Source organism: Anomaloglossus baeobatrachus, chromosome 4, assembly GCF_048569485.1.
Source record: "Anomaloglossus baeobatrachus isolate aAnoBae1 chromosome 4, aAnoBae1.hap1, whole genome shotgun sequence".
NCBI lineage: Eukaryota > Metazoa > Chordata > Amphibia > Anura > Aromobatidae > Anomaloglossus > Anomaloglossus baeobatrachus.
The window spans coordinates 104,977,543-104,996,142 of record NC_134356.1 but is presented as its reverse complement, the minus strand read 5'-3'; the positions used below and the strand labels follow the sequence as shown (position 1 = coordinate 104,996,142).

The window sequence follows — 18,600 nt, the reverse complement described above, 5'->3', positions numbered from 1 at the left end:
GGTGGATGGGCTCATGATGCTGCTGCAGCTGGTCCTGGGGCTGCGGCAGCTGGGCGGGTTTGGTGTCAGCTGGTGCAGGGGCTGTAGCAGCTGGTCTGCCCCGGTGGGGCAGCCAGTAATGACTTTAAATAATGTTGCCAGGAGTCAGTGCGTGCACAGATGGAGCTCTTGGCTAACATTTTTTCAGCACATGCGCCAGCTCCGCTCCATTGATCTGTCAGCAGTGGACTTAATAAAAAGGTCTGCAGAGGTGGCGCTTAAGTATATGATATCTCAGCTTGCTATTGAGCCAAGAGCTCAATCTGCACATGTGTCGACTCCAGCCGCCATTTCTTTGAAGCCCTCTCCGCCCACCAATGCTGCAGCCCAAGCCCCAGCACAGCTTCTCAAGCACCATCACAGCTGCCCCGTCAGCCACCACTTCACCAGCACAGCTGTCAGTTTGTTGAACAGCATGTGGGAGAACCACTGCCCTTGCATCCTGTGAACCCAATCGACCACCGCTGCCACCTCCTCCGGTAATACACCACCAAATTATAAGACAAAACCCATTCTTTGGTTTAGAACCTTTTATGATTTGATTTTGTGGAGCATCATATAAACTAATGTGTATTTTTAATTAAAAAAATATGGTAATACCATTTTTGTTCGGTTATGTAACCAAAATATTAGTGGTGCATTTGAGTTGTAATGTTTTGTTTGAATAAAAAAAGTGTGTACATTTTTTGATGTATGGCTTTTTATCTAAATTTGTTTTTAAAATAAATATGTGGCCAAAATAGTTTGGGGCAGAGGTAGGCCAACATTGCCCTCTGTCATGGGGCCATTATAACAGGAGAGGCCTATGTGACAGAAAGTGCCTGAACATGTATAATGGAAGCAAGCAGCTTCTTAGGTTTGCAATGACTGAATTTATCTTGGATTAAAAACAAAAAGGAGGATGTGCTGGATAGCACCTGGTGGTAAGGCAGAACTGGGATAATGCCCGAAGGCTACTCACCTTAGGAGGTTGTGCACCCTTGCACAACCTCGGATAATGAATTCAAAATCCACGAGGGCATGCTGGAGCCAGCAACCGTCCAAGGATCCCAGGAAGTCGGTGCATGTCGATTCCTTCCAGGCTGGCCACGGGGCCACGAGCAAACGGAAGTACATCACCGCAGCTCCTGATTAGCCAGAGCAAGCCCAGTATCCTGGCAAGCATGGGTCCTAGTAAGTAATGTGTGGCACTCTGTTCCCAGAGCAGCTCCTCCCGTTAATCCCACAAGGGGATATTACAAGTGAAGGTAACGGGGTGACGGTCAATTAGGAGCACTACGAAACAGGATGTGTAGGGGAATTACAATAGATGGACTTTTTAATCATTTAAAATCCCTCTAATGGCCAGTATAAAGTCCTTGTATTTTGAGTCCCCTAGTCCTCTTGTTGTTTCCTAGCGCTCCTAAAAGACCGTCACCCTGTTACCTTCATTAAATTTGTCTTGGGACAGGGCAACGCATGTCTTTGGTTTATCCACCCATATTAAGCCACCTGCTGGGATTAACCATTATGGCCATGTGGTTTGGTTATTTTTTAAAGATAAACAAAAAAACATGGTCAATACATTTTTATTTTTTTTTTCATAAAAATTAGTTAAACAATAAATGATTGTGATAAAAATCATGAGGTATTTGTTGATTTCTGTGTTTAACATTGGTCAAACAAGACCCTTTAAATAGAAAAACACAAAATCTTAAGCTCGCAACCCACGTCAAGGGTCGTCATTTTCTTGCGAGTCCCTAACTAAACCAAATTTGTGTAAATTAAAAAGCCAAATCAAAAGGGAGCCACAAAAGACTAAACTTTTTAAAAAATAATTACAGATTCTCCTGCAATTGCCATGGTACAAAGCCCTCGAGCGAAACAAAATAATCTGTAAAAATATTCCGGACTTGAAGACCAGAAGAGCTTTCTTGTCTACCATGTTGTATGTCCTGTTGTAAGGGCATGTTTGACTCTCTCAACGACTCCTCATCAGGCAAGTATTGTTCCTGGAGACGACAAAAATTATGAAGAACAACAGCTGCCTTCAAGGCAGCTTTGACATTTTCATGATGCATTTGAATTGTGCTCAGGAAAAGACGCCATTTCGAGGTAAGGATCCCAAAAGCACACTCCGCAAAACGACAGGCTTTGGTCAGTCATTGGTTAAAAATGCGCTTATGGGTGTCCATACCTCTACTTGGAAATGGCCAAAGGACGTGTTTCGAGAGCGCAAATCCCTCATCAGCAACCATAATAAAGGGTGCAGGCGGTCCAGAAGCCTGTGGAAGTGCATGTGGCTGTGGAAGGGCAAGGTTCATGTCATTAAGACGACGTGCAAACCTGGAAGCACGAAAGATGCGAGCATCAGACGCACTCCCATAGGCACTGATATCTGCAATTACAAAACAGTATTTACTGTCAGCCAAAGCCATAAGAATAACCGAAAAATACTTTTTGTAATTGAAGTAACGGGATCCTGAATTTGGTGGCTTTTTACACGAATGTGCTTGCCATCTAGTGCTCCAATACAGTGTGGAAATTTTGCTGCTTCCATGAAACCATGGGCAATCCTCACCCAGTCATGTGTGGTTGGCTGAGGCATCACCTGGCTCTTGAGATTGTCCCAAATTACCTCACAGGTATTGCGCACAATCCCGGATATAGTTGACGTGCCAAGGAGAAACTCAAAATGGAGTGAAACAAAACAATTACCAGTTGCGAGAAATCTGAAATTGTTAAAAAATCAAACGCAAAAAAGTAAGTTAATATGGGAAGTCAGTTGAAAAGACTGTTAAGAAATACAAAATGAAACAATATAAAAAAAGTATTGCCTTGAACACAAGGAGGCAAAAAGACGTGCCAATATAAAACTAGAATTTTTACCCTAGCCGTGGAATTATCAGTAGGCTTGCAATTTGATGATGTTTGGGTTTTTTTTTATTTTTTTGATGAAATAAAACACCACTACAATTTGTTGACTTGATGCAAATTTTGACCCAGTAAATGGAAAACATGCATGAACAAGATCCAAAAGAACTTGATGGTTTTGACATAACTGTTCCCTTTAATTATGAACAAATGTTTATAAAAAAACACACAATTTCCTTTAAAAAACTTTTGGAAAAAAAAAAAATCAAGACAAACCCATAAAGGGACAAATCTAAACCAAAAACATTGGCTTAAGTAGTTATTGAGTTTTTGTAGGCCCTTTACAAAAAATGGGTTTGACCATGCACTAAACCTTTACATTTTGCAAGATTGCCTGAGCATTGCACCGGCAAGAAGTAAGTCATCTGCACATGAGAGGGTCACACCACCTGGTCTACATTAGGTTCTCAAAGTAATTTTAAAAATTTGGCTAAGGATGGATAGAGTTAATAATAAGGCATCCTGAAGCCAAACTAAATTTAATCCCTTTAAATTGTGGTGACGATATCAACACATACTAGTTTTATGAAAAATGTAAAGGTGTACAGTGGATCACTGGGTGTCTAATCTTTGCAAGCCACCTTGCCACATGGTTAATTCCCATATATGTTCAACAGTCACTGTCTTGCACTGAAACAAAAGCCATCTGGAAACAATGAGTTGATCAGATGAATTTGGGCACAAAACGTCATATTGGAAGGTCAGGTGTAATGATTAAGCTCCCCCTTGATGACCATGCACTTATTTTTAATTGAGTTAGACATTCAATATTGAATGTGTACCTTTAAAATTGACAAACAGACCCAGTAGGTATTACATTTTGAAAGGCAATAAGAATTTTTTGTTGTTAGCTTTGATGTTCAGCTGACAACTCATTTTCAAGGTGGCAGTAGTTGTTAGAAAATTTAACAAATTTTCTATGATCCAAAAACACAAAACAATAAACCCACCCAGAAGAAAAAAACAGTAAATAGCCAAAAAAAAAGTGTTGTTCGAAGTAAAATAAATCCTGCAAAAACAGGATAAAATAAGCCCCCACCCACACAAAAACTAAACATAGTGCAAACATGGCACAATGTTCAAAATGTACATACCTCAGAGTTACAAGCAGACACTCCTCTGGAGAAATGCTTAGTCGCATGAAAGTATCTTGCCGGACAAGATGAGGGCGCAAAAGCTCAAGGAGTTCATCAAAACTATGAATTGACAGGCGACAAAAAGCATGAAACTTCACAGGAAATTTGCAAAGTTCGCCATACAATGTGTGGAAATGGCCATATGCTTCATGTTGCAAGACTAAGGGGTGAACCCATAGTCTTTTGGGCTGCTGAGGTTGTTCCATAATCATATTGCGACAAACTCTTATTCGCCGAGACACCAACCAGCACAACCACATCAATGCCTCATTTGAAAGTGACATATCTGCAAAGCAGCAAGTACCGAAAACACCACCAACACACAAATGTTAATTGAAATGACCAGGAGAAAGCCTCTGGGCATGTCTTTAAACACTAATTCCTAATTTCACTCACACTTTCTAGATAAAACACTAAATTACAACATCATCCATTTTTTTCTGGCACCGATTTCACGGATGACACACGGACGTGAAAAAAACGGACTCACGGACGACACACGGATGACACACACGGACGTATAAAATGGACCGTGAAAAACGTCCTTTAAAATCACTGACGTGTGAAACGGGCCTAACAGCCTATTTTTTTAGCTCTTCAGCCTGTTGTAAAAATCTTAAATCACTATTATTTATTCTTTTTATTCTCAGGAACTGACTATAGGGACAGATTTTTTTATATGGGCCGGATGTGCGCTATTGTGACTCAACAACATATTTACAGAGGTTGATTTTCTATGCATTTCTCTTGCGATTTTTCCGTTTTTTATTATTAATTTGACATCCAGGAATTCAAGTGGATCTCCCCAAAAACACTGGTGAAAAACATGTTATGCCAATTATTGTTGTTAAAAAAAATGACACAAACGCATCGAACTCGCTTTCTGTGCCGTCCCATACGATCAAAATATCATCGACATAGCGAAAGAATTTTTTAATGTGACATAGGTATGGACTGGTTTTATTGTAGATAACATCATCTTCAAACTTGGCCAGAAATAAATTAGCGAGAATACATACCATGGGGTGCCCATTGTAACACCCCCATGTTGTGCATACCATGTATCACCAAATTAAAAGGTATTGTTCTCGAGGATGAAGGATAGAGCTTCACTCATAAAATCAATAAACAGTTTGGATTCTCCCATTTTTTCAAGAATGATCCTGGCAGTCTCCACACCCAGATCCTGCTGTATCCGGGTATAGAGACTGTGCACATCAATAGTCACTAATTTAAATCCTGGTTGCCACTGGACATCTTCAATTAAACGGACACAATCGCCCGAGTCACACACATAAGATGGAATCTTTTCCAAAAATGGATTACAAGTACCTAATGTAAATAGCTAGATAAGGGCTCAGATATTGAGCTCAATCCTGACACAATGGGGCGGCCCGGTGGTTTTAATAATAATATAATAATAAGTTTTATTTCTATAGCGCCAACATATTCCGCAGCGCTTTACAATTAAGAGGGGACATGTACAGACAATATGAGACAATACAAAATAACCAAATTAAGATACAAGGAGGAGTGAGGGCCCTGCTCGTAAGCTTATAGTCTATGAGGGAATAGGAGAGACACAAAAGGTGAATGGGGGGGAGAAAAGCTTGTCATATATGGTCCAGCCATCGATTTAATAGGGTATTCAAAACCAGCTGCATGAACCCGTCGGTGAGAATTTATATAGGTACAGGGGACGAGAACTGGAAGTAAATTTTTTGAAGGGCAGAAAGGGACTAGATTAGATCAGGGCAGAGAGTTGATTGGCTAGTCTAAAGAAATGCGTTTTTAGGGCCCGCTTAAAGGTGTGGATGTTGGGAATTAATCGGATTTCTCTTGGTAGTGTGTTCCAGAGCATAGGCGCAGCTCGTGAGAAATCTTGGTTTTTCTTGTGACTTATGAATCTTTGGTACAAAGTACCAATGTGGTTTATTAGGATAAATGGGCAGTAATTTTTCTGCCTAGCTTCTAGACAATACCCACAATGTGACCTGTCTGTTTAAAAAACTACATAGTTTTTCTTTTATTTTTAGAGTAGGATCTCCTTTAAGTTTCTTATAGACTGTCTCATCGGATAATTGTCTGTTTGCCTCCTGTAGATAGTAGGTTGTTGTCATAAGGACAGTCCCTCCCCCCTTGTCAGCTTTTCGTATTATAACATCATCCCAAGATTTCTAAATTTTGAAAGCTTTTTCTTCTGATTAAGACAAATTAGGTGCTAAAGTTGGAAAGTTAATAGCCTCTGTATCACTTAATACTAATTCCTGGAAGAGGTCGACACTATTCCTTGGGACTACCGAAGGAAAAAAATCAGATTTGACCACTCCTTTGAAAAAAAAGGTAGTCGCTTCTTGTATTTCATATATATTGTCTGTTATTCCTCCTGCTATACTGAGCAGTTCCAGGGCTTCATGTCGTACCTCTCCCAGGCCAGAACCTTTAAAACAAAATCCTAAAGGACCTATAGCACATGGTACTTCTGCAGTAGGGCGTGTATGTGACTTTTTCCTCCAAAAAAATTTTAAAGGTGCATTTTTTTGCCAGGGTTTATATAAATCAATCTGGAAGTCGGGGAAATTAAAAGGCTCTGGGATACAAAAGTTCAGTCCTTTTTCCAACACGTTCCACATGTGTTTACTTAGCTCTCAATCTGTCAGGGTGAATACTTTATGACTTTCATAAGTGGTTAGGCACTCCACAAAACTTTTGTTTTTTCGATTGTGGTTTCACCTGGATTTTCCCCGACCTTTCTTGTTGGTTTTCTAAAGGACCTACTCTTTTTTGCCGTTGGCCTGAATCCACACTAGATCTTTCTTTAGGAGGCAGGACTCATCTATTCCGCTGGAATCTGAATCCGTGGTCCATGCTTCACATTTGGTCTTTCTCATATTCTTAGGGAATTTTTTCCTGAACCTTGATTTTTTAACAGGTGACAAATTAGCGGTGTTCTTATTAAATTTAAAACCTGTATTTGTCTCATAGTCTATTTTGTCTCTTAAGAATTTTTCTTTTTTTCTTTCCTTTATAATTGTTTGAAACAGAATTCAGTTTTTATCAAGATTTTTTAGAAACTGCCCCCATTGTTTTCTTGAAAGTCTAGATTCCAATTCTTTCCTTAACCTGATGAGCTCTTGTGTTATAGACCCATGTTCCTCTTCATTTTTTTCTAACACTAGACACATGAACCACATGGAACATTCGTTCTGAAATTTCTCCCATTTTCTCTTGAAACTTATATCTTCTTGATAGAACAACATATTCTTCATAACCCTTAAGGCCTCTCGGTACATGGTTGGACTCTTATGAAAGGAGCGACTGTACAGTCCAAAACAGACATATCTTTTTCAGCGAAAGTAGTGATTTTTAATTCTAAGCTTTTTGTGCTTAACACTTCTGTGTCGGGTTTTGAGTTGCACTCCGTGAAAAACGTGCTGGCACCCTCCTCCCCACTTGTATGCCATCACCTGTGCTTTTTAAGCTCTCGGTTCCAGTAACCTCAATTATAGTGGTGAAAAAAACAGGCTCAAATCCTTTCAATATAAGTAAGCGTGCTCTTCAGTAAATGTTAAAGTCTCTAACAATAGCATCCATCTTTACTGGATGCACATATTAGAAAATACAAGCAGTCACATAACATACAAAGAATTGTGGGAGGATAACTATACCAAGAGGCAACCAGTAAAGTTAGCAAAAAAGGCTGTAAATTTGGTCAAATCAGAATGATAGGAGGTACCTGTCAGTAGTGCTTGAGGTGGACAACCTGTGAAGCTGTGAGAGGTGCACCATAAGAGGATTTGAGGATAGAGGCATAGGTATGAGAATATGTGCTGTACATTACTGAAAGATGGCAAAAGTTACCTGGAAACTTACCGCTGCTGCGCTGATAAAAGTAATGGGATGTCTGGGTATTGCAACAAATCACTGTGAGATCGGATTAATTTAGACGAAGGGCACCACCCATTGGGATCTCCCACTATACATATTACCATATGAAACAAAAAGAAAAAGAGTATACTCAACAGGGATCACCAATGAGTCATTATTGCTTTTCATACCATAGACATGTGCTGTGCATAGCAAAGGTTCATTGTGAGTCAATATTATGACTCTCTAGGAAATATCTATCTGCTTGTATGTTTTAGCATCTTAAGTTTGCTTTAGACGCTATTTATTTAAGGTCACCCTGATTCACAAAGCTGGTTACCATGAGTAATACCATGAGTAAGTATTAATCCACAAGGGGTTAATGCAGCGATCCCCTCTGTGTAAGCGCTGCAGCCTCCTTCACCCACACTGGACGCTGTTTCCTTTATGTCTCCCTATTCATGCAGAAGAGCTGCTCTACTTGAGTAACACTGCTGTAGATCATACATCTGCAGTAAGGTGATGGGGGCGTGGCTTGACTCGATCATGTGACCTGGGCCACATGATGGCGGCCTGACTCGATCATGTGACCTGGGTAAGATGGTGGCCGCACTACAGCACTACACTGCTGAATGCTATGAGCCTTGCTGACAGGTGAGCAATCATTCCTTTATTGTTTACTCTATTTATTGGCACACCGGAAGTTGCTAAGTAACTTTTCTCCACAGAGGAAGCCACCTGGTTAGTGGCGATACGCATGGGGTCTGTACATGCTGTCCAAACCCCACTCTGTTACCATTACTCTCCCCTTTTTTTCCCCCCTCCCCAGGTAGGCCTGCCATTTTCACTTATTGTCAGTATCAGTTTAGGTGACCGTGTGACATTGTGGTCCTTCTATCTAATATACTACTCGAGTCGTCCCCTGTTTTAATATACAGTGGTGGTCACTCAGTACTCATATTTATTTATTACTAAGGTACCTATTTTCAAACTCTAATGGGCAGCTGATACCAGGTCTATATACAATAACATCTGTTACTGAGTGGGCAATGTATACTAGGGGGTTTTGTGGATGTACTTACCCATTTGGGCTTATTCTTATAAATCTATTATACATATTGCTTAGTAGTCTAAATAACTACTTCTATATGTGGGTAATGATGTGAGTTATTGATTAAAGACACCTTTTTTTTCTTGTGTACCACACTTGCATTCTGTTGGGGGACGGAGTGTTTGGGGATATAAGCCGTGATTGGCTTTTTACGTGTTTTTATTGCCAATTTGTTGTGTGTCTTTTTGATTGCTCTTTGAGCCAGAGAAATGTGTGTTTTTGATATGTCATCACAATAAAGTTTTTTTTTTATATTTTTCTATATAATGACTCATTGGTGATCCCTGTTGAGTATACTCTTTTTCTTTTTGTTTCAGATCACTGTGAGATATGGCATACAGTGCTTGCAGACAGGCAGGAGTTTTGAATACAGTGAGGGGCTGTGACCGGGACCGTGAGAGCGGAAGTGACATGTAGGTGACGTCACTTCCATGGTTGGCAGTGGATGGCAATCTCGATTGTATTTCTGCAGTGCAACTGTGCATGTTTAAGGAAATAGCACTGCTTAGGGAAAAAACAAACAGGGAACAGGTGTAGATAAGGCAGACAGGATTGGAGGGGAAAGGAGACAGGTTTAATAGAAGAGATGTAGCACCAAACAATATAAAGAGCAAATGATGACTGCCAATTGTAGGCCAAAATTACCTATGCAGTAAGGAGAAACCATTAAGAGAAAATGTAATGAATATAATTTGATGATAAACTGTAAGATCATGGGGGAGGAAAAATAAAAATAGAAAAGGGGTAGAAAAAAGTAAAAAAGTAAATAATAAAAATAAAATGAAAAATAAAATAAAAAAAAAATAGAAGGTACAAAAAAATAAGTAAAAAATGAAAAAAGTTAAAAAAAATGGAAAAAAAAAATACAACAAACACTGAAGAAAAATGAAATGGAAGGGGGAAGAAAAACGGAAAAAAAAATTAAATTAACTGTGGAAAGAAAAAGTAAAAATAAGTGAAAAAAAGGGGAAAAAATGGGGGAAAGAGGTTGGATACCAGAGTAAAGTGAGTAGTGACAAACTGCCTGTCCTGTAACGGTGTGATGAAGTTGTCCGGGGTGCACTATGACCGGTACTGGAAAGAAATGGAAAATTAAATTAGTTACATGGATCTAGCAAAAACTAGCCAAATCAAAATCCCTGTTGAGGTACCTGGGTTCCAAGGTTTGTAGTGTGAAAATCCAATAAGCCTCTCTCTTTTTAAGTAGGGAGACCCTATTACCAACCTGCCAATGAACAGGGATCTGTTTGCGGACCTAGTATCTCAATTGAGAGAGTCTTTGTCCTTTTTGGTGAAAGTGGAATGGTAGAGGTAGAGACAGTCTCCCACAGCAGCTGGTGGACTTGTACTGTGAGTTCCTGTCCCTCACCTGTTGGGTTGTTTCACCTATGTATAGAAGATGACAAGGACATTTTATAGTATAAATGATATTTGCAGTTTCACACGTTAAAAAAACCTTTTATTGGAAAACCTTGTCCAGTTTACGGCATGGTACACCATGTCGCCCTTAAGTACATTATTGCATTGGAGGCATCCCAGACATGGGAAAGTACCTCTCTTTGGTGTCAAAAGGTGGGTTTGTGTTCTTTAAATTGCAACTGACCCATTATATCTGCCCTTTTTTGTAAGTTATTGGGGCAACGGAAACATGGAAGAAAGGGATTTTTAAACTCAGGAATATTTGGATTACTTTACTCTAAAAGCTTCCAATGTTTTCGTATTTATGTACCAAGGAGATGCGTCCTCCAGGGTTAGTGGAATGTGATCTGAGGTCCATGTGTCTACTGTCATTGAGAAGGTTCTCAGGGTACACACGGTTTCTAAAGCAATCCTGCATCTCTTGTTCTTCCTCTGTCTCTTAGTAGCTGGATCAGAAATGATCCTGTTGATCCTCATAAATTGGGACTTGCGTATGGCCCGTTTAGTCGCCGAGGGGTGGCAACTGGAAAAGTGTAGTAAATTGTTCCTGTCTGTTAAGCATAAAGAGTTGTGGACAAAATACCTTCTTTGCTTTTGTGGATCATAGTGTCCAGAAAGCTGACCTTTGTTGGGTCTGAGTGTAAAACAAAAGAGAGTTCTGACCAAACGTTGATGAGATACTCATTGAACTCGAGAAGAGATTCATGGGGCCCCTCCCATATGCTAAATCTTTTGTCTATATAGCATTTCTAGCAACGTGAATTGGCCTGAAAGCCACAATGGGTATAGACGTAGTGTTCCTCAAAGAAAGACATGAAGCAATTTGCATAGGGATGGATCACATTAGACCCCATTGCGGTGCCTTGTTGCTGCCGAAAAAAAGTATCCTGAAAGAAAAAAAACATTTCATGGAGTACTAACTTTAGAAATTCAATACAGAAGTTCCTAACGTCTACCCTCGTCTTATTGTACTACAAAATGTTGATAAAGGCATTACAGCCGTGGACATGTTTTATCAAATTGTACAAGCTACTGACGCTCCAAATAACCAGAGAGGCATGTGGGGGAATGTGATTAATATCCTTGATTGTATTCAGGAAATCCTCTGTATCAAAGAAAAAGGAAGTAGTATCCTTTATTAGGGGTGTTAAGATTCTTTCCAGTACAATGGCTAAGGGGGATAAAATGGAATCATTGCCTTGCACTATAGGTCTCCCTGGTAGATTATAGAAGTTTTTGTGTATCTTAGGAAGTATGTAGAAAATGGGGGTTATAGGATCCGTCTTAATTAAAAATTCAGCGATTTTGTTATCATTCGTGCCTAGGTGTTGGTAGTAATCTACTAATGATTTAATTTTGGATGCAATGTTTGTGGTGGGGTTGCCAGGTAATATCTGATTGTGTAATTGAGATAAAATCTCCTGTACATATTTGGTCTTGTGCAAAATGACTGTTTTACCCCCATTATCCGCTGGTTTTATTACAAGATCCTTCTCTTCCATCAATGAGGATAAGGCTTATCTGTCCTGCTCTGAAAAATTAGAGTGACTATGTAGAGTACTTCTATCTACTTTCTTGAAGAAATTGCCTCTTTCTCTCTCAATCAGTGAAATAAAGATTTCTACTGGAGGGCTGTTCTTGAATGGAGAGAAGTTGCTCTTGGTCGGTAGCCTAAGGTCCGACAAGATAATTGCGGGAGTGTTCTGTAGTTTATGTATTGGTGGTGGTGTTCTTTGAGTAGATGTGAAATGTACCTTAAGGCGCAAGTTTCGTATTTTTCTTTTTGTCCCCTTTATCCTTATCTAGTGTATTTTTTCAGAAAGGTCAGTGAGACCAAAATGTCAATTTAATTTGGACACTACCCAAGGTGCAACCTATTAAAGGGATTTTTTTGTTACACTTAAATACATCTGAGTGCTGGATTCTTTGACTTTTATTATATGATGTACCCAGTACGTCATAATCAGATAACGGTTACCGACTGATGACGTACTGGGTATGTCACGGCGTTCGCTAATGCACTGTGCCCACGTGATTACCACCTGGTCGTCTGCTTTCCTGCATAAGAGAAAAATACTTATTAGCTCTCCTTAGTCTTCAAAAAAAGTTCATTATGGATGCATAAATAATAGAAAAAATGTCATGACAAACAAGTGAATTTAAACATCGGAGGACGTGTTTCAACCTAACTAAGCTCTTATTCATATCCATGTCAAGTTTGATGAAACCAAGACATATATATACAGTGCCTACAAGTAGTATTCAACCCCCTGCAGATTTAGCAGGTTTACACATTCGGAATTAACTTGGCATTGTGACATTTGGACTGTAGATCAGCCTGGAAGTGTGAAATGCACTGCAGCAAAAAAGAATGTTATTTATTTATTTATTTTTTTTTTAAATTGTGAAAAGTTTATTCAGAGGGTCATTTATTATTCAACCCCTCAAACCACAAGAATTCTGTTTGGTTCCCCTAAAGTATTAAGAAGTATTTCAGGCACAAAGAACAATGAGCTTCACATGTTTGGATTAATTATCTCTTTTTCCAGCCTTTTCTGACTAATTAAGACCCTCCCCAAACTTGTGAACAGCACTCATACTTGGTCAACATGGGAAAGACAAAGGAGCATTCCAAGGCCATCAGAGACAAGATCGTGGAGAGTTACAAGGCTGGCAAGGGGTATAAAACCCTTTCCAAGGAGTTGGGCCTACCTGTCTCCACTATTGGGAGCATCATCCGGAGTGGAAGGCTTATGGAACTACTGTTAGCCTTCCACGGCCTGGACAGCCTTTGAAAGTTTCCACCCGTGCCAAGGCCAGGCTTGTCCAAAGAGTCAAGGCTAACCCAAGGACAACAAGGAAGGAGCTCCGGGAAGATCTCATGGCAGTGGAGACATTGGTTTCAGTCAATACCATAAGTAACGTACTCCACCGCAATGGTCTCCGTTCCAGACGAGCCCGTAAGGTACCTTTACTTTCAAAGCGTCATGTCAAGGCTCGTCTACAGTTTGCTCATGATCACTTGGAGGACTCTGAGACAGACTGGTTCAAGGTTCTCTGGTCTGATGAGACCAAGATCGAGATCTTTGGTGCCAACACCACACGTGACGTTTGGAGACTGGATGGCACTGCATACGACCCCAAGAATACCATCCCTACAGTCAAGCATGGTGGTGGCAGCATCATGCTGTGGGGCTGTTTCTCAGCCAAGGGGCCTGGCCATCTGGTCCGCATCCATGGGAAGATGGATAGCACGGCCTACCTGGAGATTTTGGCCAAGAACCTCCGCTCCTCCATCAAGGATCTTAAGATGGGTTGTAATTTCATCTTCCAAAAAGACAACGACCCAAAGCACACAGCCAAGAAAACCAAGGCCTGGTTCAAGAGGGAAAAAATCAAGGTGTTGCAGTGGCCTAGTCAGTCTCCTGACTTTAACCCAATTGAAAACTTGTGGAAGGAGCTCAAGATTAAAGTCCACATGAGACACCCAAAGAACCTAGATAACTTGGAGAAGATCTGCACGGAGGAGTGGGCCAAGATAACTCCAGAGACCTGTGCCAGCCTGATCAGGTCTTATAAAAGACGATTATTAGCTGTAATTGCAAACAAGGGTTATTCCACAAAATATTAAACCTAGGGGTTGAATAATAATTGACCCACACTTTTATGTTGAAAATTTATTAAAATTTAACTGAGCAACATAACTTGTTGGCTTGTAAGATTTATGCATCTGTTAATAAATCCTGCTCTTGTTTGAAGTTTGCAGGCTCTAACTTATTTGGATCTTATCATACCTGCTAAATCTGAAGGGGGTTGAATACTACTTGTAGGCACTGTATATATATATATATATATATATATATATATATATATATATATATATATATATATATATATAGCAAAGCAAACCACTCAGAGTAAAGGACAAAGTGAACCTGATCATAATTAAGAGAATTACAACACGTTTCCTTAATCCAAAATGTAAAGATGTTCCAAAATGTATAAAATATGTCATAAACAGAAAATATACAAAATACCTGAGAGTCAAATGTTTTCATGTAAATACATCAAATCAGTTTTATAATTTTAAAAATATAAACAAAAAAACATCAGTGCTGACACTAGGATGAAATACAAAAATATCTTTATTGATCTGACTTTAAAGCTGCAAGCAGAAGGCAGGAACCATGTATCCCTGTCAAAAGGAAGATACAAAAATTATAAATATTAAGGATCTACCGTGCTTCTAAGATGAAAGCTAACAAGGTTGCTAGCAATACTGGGGTACTTGCCTGAGGGAAAATGTATCCTATCTCATTTTAAAGGAAACTGGCTTTGGTGGTTTTATGATCGAGGCTTTAACAGAAATCAGTCTGCAGGAAAAATAAAAGTGGGAATGGAAATTCAAGAGTCTGTTATAGACTAGGTGTGATGTTTGTACCTATTAGTAATAAAGGCATCACAAGTTGTATGAGCTAATCAAAATACCAACAACACCCACAAAATAATCAGCACTTGTCAGGTATTGTGCCATTATTCCTTTATTACTATTAGGATACAGACTCTTGAATTACCCCCCCCCTTTTTTCCTCCAGATTGATTCCTGTTAAAGCCTCTATTATTAACCCACCAAAGCCAGTTTCATCTTAGATTGGATAGGACACATTACAGGCAAGTACCCCATTATTACTAGCAACCTTGTTAGCTTTCATGTTACAAGCACGGTAGATCCTTAATATCTTTAAGTTTTATAGTTTTATCTTAAAGGTATTAGAGTATTTAAATAAAAAATTCCACAAGCCTCGGTCATGTGTAGTTTTCGCTCATCTCCACCATACGTTAATCTATTAACCCTCTCTATCCCCATGAATTTGACAGGGAGGGGTTAGATCTCCATAGTGATTCTCTAAAAATTGACAATGCTCCTGACAATAATTTTCTACTAACATCATTGTCAGGGTGGGATCCTTGTATATGTTCTTATGTGAGCTTCTTCTTTAATTTCCTGCTTGTTTTTTCCACATGTTGCAAAAAAATGATATACAGTACAGACCAAAGGTTTGGACACAGCTCCTCATTCAAAGAGTTTTTTTTATTTTCAAGACTCTAAAAATTGTAGATTCACATTGAAGGCGTCAAAACTATGAATTAAAACGTGGAATGAAATACTTGTGTCTGGGTTGGCCACTCATGGAATGAAGGAAAGTATTTCCACTGATCAGTTTTCATTGTATACTGATCAGAATTTTGCCTTTGTGACTATGACTCTCATTCTTTAAGTCCAAAAACTCAACATTGTTTTTGTGATATCACATAAAGAATTTTAGGTTCAAGATATTATCATTGATGCATTTTTTGAATTTACACGCTGTGATAATATGGTCGCAGATAATCAAACTATCATCTATATAGCAACCATATCACTTGATGGAATTGACAAATAGGTTATGGGTCATATTTAGATTAATTTCCTCCCACCATGACATTTATAAATTTGCAAAAGAAGGCAAAAATTTTCCGCCCGTTCGACAACTCTTTATCTACAAAAAAACACATATTAGCAACCATAAAAAAAAATTTCTAATAAAAATTTGGAAGTTTGGAAAATTAAAATAATGGAAATACTGTGAATAGTAAGACTTCTCAAGATGATAAGGGCATCCAAAGACAAATGGTGGGGTAAGGATGAGTAGAGAGACATGTCGGTGGTGACCCAAGTATCTTATCTTCCTCATTCCACTGTAAGTTATGCAAGTAAAATGGAGAAAGTTAGTATCTTTTATGTATCCCGGCATATTTTTAACCATTAGTTGTAATGTTTTGTCTAGCCATGCTGATAATGTGCATTTAAAAATTCAATGCCAGTAAAAATTGGTCAAAGGGGCGGTGGAAAAACATCTTTGTGCATTTTAGGTAACGTGTGGAAAATAACGATTGTAGAATTTTGTACCAAAAATACTCGTACTGTTTTTCTGTTAAAAACTCTCAGCGATCAAAACTTGTCATCCGTTGGGTTCAATCAGTCCGCCATCCGTTGTTAATGGAAAAATTTCCTGCTAACAGAACTTTTTGTAAGCAGATCCAAGTACAGATGGCTAACTGATCTGTTAAAATAGAATGGTAGTCTATGGACAACTGATCCATTAGTAAAGCATCCATTAACCTATCAGTCAATGAATCCTTTTAAGTACACTGCACATACGTAGAACACATTAGATGTCAATAAAATTATGAAATTCAACCTCTATGCCACCATGTGACCAGAAGTCCTATGTGACAGCAAGTTTCCCTTGTCCTCTCTCCAGTGGTTAAAACTACTGTAGGTATTATATTTTGGATGATTGCTTTCTTGGATCTTTGTCCTTGCAAATGTTTTTTTACCCCTTCACAACTGAAGACATTCATGTAAATGTAAAGTTGTGCCCTGCCTTGGATGTGGCTCGCATGCTGAGTCGACATCTTGGCTTTCACATGCAGGTAGTGTAAACCAGCCATCATTTGGGTGAAGTGACAAGCCAAGAAAAACACAGGGTATAGATAGAGCACACCATCATGATCGTTAAATAAAATAATTTTATTAAATACAATTAATCATAAATACAAAAAGCACACACAATTTAAAAACATGTAGAATACACACTAATGCCTGCATGAGATGAAGTGCCAGTCACCAAGTATTATGGCCCTATGAAACTAAATCAAGCAGGAGCAGAAGCTGCCAACTTGAGCAAAAGTAAGCTGTGTACTGGGATTCCAGAGAGGTGTAACAATGATCTGCAAAAGTTCAATGTCTAATACAGAGTTGAAAGCATGAAGCATCTTCCCATATGACAAAATTAACAAGTTATTAATACAATAACAGTTTGGTGCACTGCTGTCAAACAGTTACCCCCAAAAGCAAGTGTGCCTATGTTCCAAATATCAGCATGATTTTATTGAGTATGGTGTGGCATAAAAGTCCAGAGAAGTCTGACATGTATCGCCTTGTTAATACGGCTTCATCAGGGAAGGCATGTTGAACAAATGTGTTGTAAGTATGTATATATAGAATCCCAATTATCTCAATTCAGTCCCAGTTTGCAAGACCTGTGGCATCACATGTGGTCCCATGGTGGTCACGTTATGCCCGAGGAGGCTTGAAGTGAGGCACAGAGCTTGGGAGGAAGTTGGCATGGAGACTAAACTCCAACATCATAGATGAGAATGTGCAGGCGCAAACGCCCACAGTGTGCCCCAGTGCTGGCTCAGATCGCGCATGCATCAATGTGCACAGTGTGTCCCAGCGCTGTCTAATAAGGAGCAGTGCATGGGATCAAAAATATTTGTGTTGCTGCGCATGCATGCAACCCCACCAAAACCCAGACTTTTTTTTTAAACTCGTTTTATTGAAAGTTATGCAAATATACAAAAATACATTGTTTAAAATATAAAATAAAACATAGGATTAAGGCATAGATATCAATCATTACAAATTAAAAGAATAAATATTAGAACATATACTGTACAGTTAGGTCCAGAAATATTTGGACACTGACACAATTTTCGCGAGTTGGGCTCTGCATGCCACCACATTGGATTTGAAATGAAACCTCTACAACAGAATTCAAGTGCAGATTGTAACGTTTAATTTGAAGGTTTGAACAAAAATATCTGATAGAAATTGTAGGAATTGTACACATTTCTTTACAAACACTCCACATTTTAGGAGGTCAAAAGTAATTGGACAAATAAACCAAACCCAAAAAAAACATTTTAGTTTCAATATTTTGTTGCGAATCCTTTGGAGGCAATCACTGCCTTAAGTCTGGAACCCATGGACATCACCAAACGCTGGGTTTCCTCCTTCTTAATGCTTTGCCAGGCCTTTACAGCCGCAGCCTTCAGGTCTTGCTTGTTTGTGGGTCTTTCCGTCTTAAGTCTGGATTTGAGCAAGTGAAATGCATGCTCAATTGGGTTAAGATCTGGTGATTGACTTGGCCATTGCAGAATGTTCCACTTTTTTGCACTCATGAACTCCTGGGTAGCTTTGGCTGTATGCTTGGGGTCATTGTCCATCTGTACTATGAAGCACCGTCCGATCAACTTTGCGGCATTTGGCTGAATCTGGGCTGAAAG

At 39.2% G+C, this 18,600-nt stretch overlaps 1 pseudogene; it reads right to left on the bottom strand.

Annotated features, from left to right (window-relative positions):
* Window positions 1-1,856: 1,856 nt before the first annotated feature.
* On the bottom strand, window positions 1,857-4,300 carry LOC142302324 (uncharacterized; annotated as a pseudogene).
* Between the last annotated feature and the right edge of the window lie 14,300 nt (window positions 4,301-18,600).